Raw genomic sequence first — 1,763 nt, forward strand, 5'->3', positions numbered from 1 at the left:
AAAAGTATGCTAGGCTCTTGATGTCCACACAACTCTCTTGTGACCCCAACCCCCACACCCACACCCACACCCACATGGCTGGATTTGAAAGGGTGTGGCCACCTGAAAAGATTTTACTTATCATTGTTGCATCTATCTTCAAAGCGATTGATATGTCTGTTTTTTGGTAGTTAATTGTCTTGGTTTGGTATCAGTGATATATTGCAGAACAAGTTGGAAATTATCTAGCTCTCTGTTCTTTCAAACAAAGTAAATACAGCTCCTTGAAGTTGTTATAGATTTCACCAATAAAATTCTGTGGACTGGAACCTTTGGGTGGGGTAATATTTGACTTAATTTTTTTAATTAAATAAAATTAAATTTAGCTTCTGTAAAAATTATGTATGACACTTACAAATAATTTAATACAGAAAAGACAAAGATGAGAAAGATGAAAGTAAAATACTCAAATCCCATCACACGTGAATAATCATTAACATTCATACTTTTGTAAAAACCAAATAATGTATTTTTCAATAAAAGGATTAAATGTAACTTACCCAAATTTAATAGAAGAAAAATAAACTGAAGTAAAACCAGTGAGATCACTTCATCCTCACATAAATGTTTCTTCACTCCATGAGATATTTCCCAACAAAAGATTCTTCTATAGTCTTCCAGATTCTTTTGTGGTTCAGAGCATGATAATTGGGTTTTCATGCTATGTGTGAGATGAACCTCCCTCAAACCTTGTTAAGACGTCAGCACATTACCAATCTGACATGAAGATACCAGGGAAGATACCAAATAAAACACTCAGTGTAGAATCATTACATCTCATTAAAAACACAATATGATTTTAGGTAGTGTCAAGTGCTTACCTGCAGGGCTAGATGAATGCACTAGCAATTTCATTCTTCTTCCTGTTTCAAGTATTTGTATCCTGTAACAATAATTCCCAAAGTTGTTTAGAATTTGTTTTATATATAAATCAGTTCAAGGCTCTCCACCAGTGCAGAGCCTTCATTTCTAAGCTCTTTATTTAATTTCATCTCTAGGTTTTTTGTCATCAAGGAATTTGCTGAAGAGGGCTCACACTGTATTTCATGGGCAAGCCTGAAAGTTTCCTAAATCTTTGAAAGCAGGGCTGACTTTGTTAGTGTGCAGCCCATGCAGCAACACAGAATCTTGCGCTGAGACAAGAAGTACCCCATGCTTGGGCTAATTCATGTTCGTCATCATTTTGAAATTCTTAATATATTTTGTATCTAGAGGTACCTCGTTTTCATTTTGCTTTGGGCCCCACTATGTAGCTGGTTTTGATGGAAAGACATTTGTTCTGACACGGTAGCTCTCAGTCACTCTCTCCTTCAGAACATAGTAGCAAATGCCTTCTAATAATTGACATCACCATAGAGAAGTTGGAGGTCTGCCTAATGGCTTTCTCTATTTAGGCTATTTGATATTGAAGCTTGGATGCCTGAAGAAATCCTTTTTTACCTTTGAAGCGCAACCACTAAACCAGAATATTTCTCTGTGTTAAGCCTCCTACATTGCAGAGTTTGGGGACCACAGTGTGCCCCTGCTTCAATCTGCAGATTTGTTTCAGGGAATTATCCTTGTGTAATATATTTAGGTATTTTTTTCTGACAGTTGAGAGGCCGACCCACACCTACGTATGTTCTTGATTAAGCTGCTCTCCCCTTAGACCTCAAACTTCTATCCACAACAGCCAAGGGGAGGCTCAAACCCTCTCCCTCCAGGAGCAAGGAGAGAAGTCTCTT

At 37.3% G+C, this 1,763-nt stretch overlaps 1 non-coding gene across 1 annotated transcript; it reads left to right on the forward strand.

Moving 5' to 3' along the window:
• Positions 1-660: 660 nt before the first annotated feature.
• Positions 661-762, forward strand: LOC112205297 (small nucleolar RNA U13). Its single transcript, XR_002939198.1, has one exon. It is a non-coding gene; the product is annotated as a small nucleolar RNA U13 (small nucleolar RNA).
• Positions 763-1,763: the final 1,001 nt, after the last annotated feature.

Source organism: Pan troglodytes, chromosome 14, assembly GCF_028858775.2.
Source record: "Pan troglodytes isolate AG18354 chromosome 14, NHGRI_mPanTro3-v2.0_pri, whole genome shotgun sequence".
Taxonomy (NCBI): Eukaryota; Metazoa; Chordata; class Mammalia; order Primates; family Hominidae; genus Pan; species Pan troglodytes.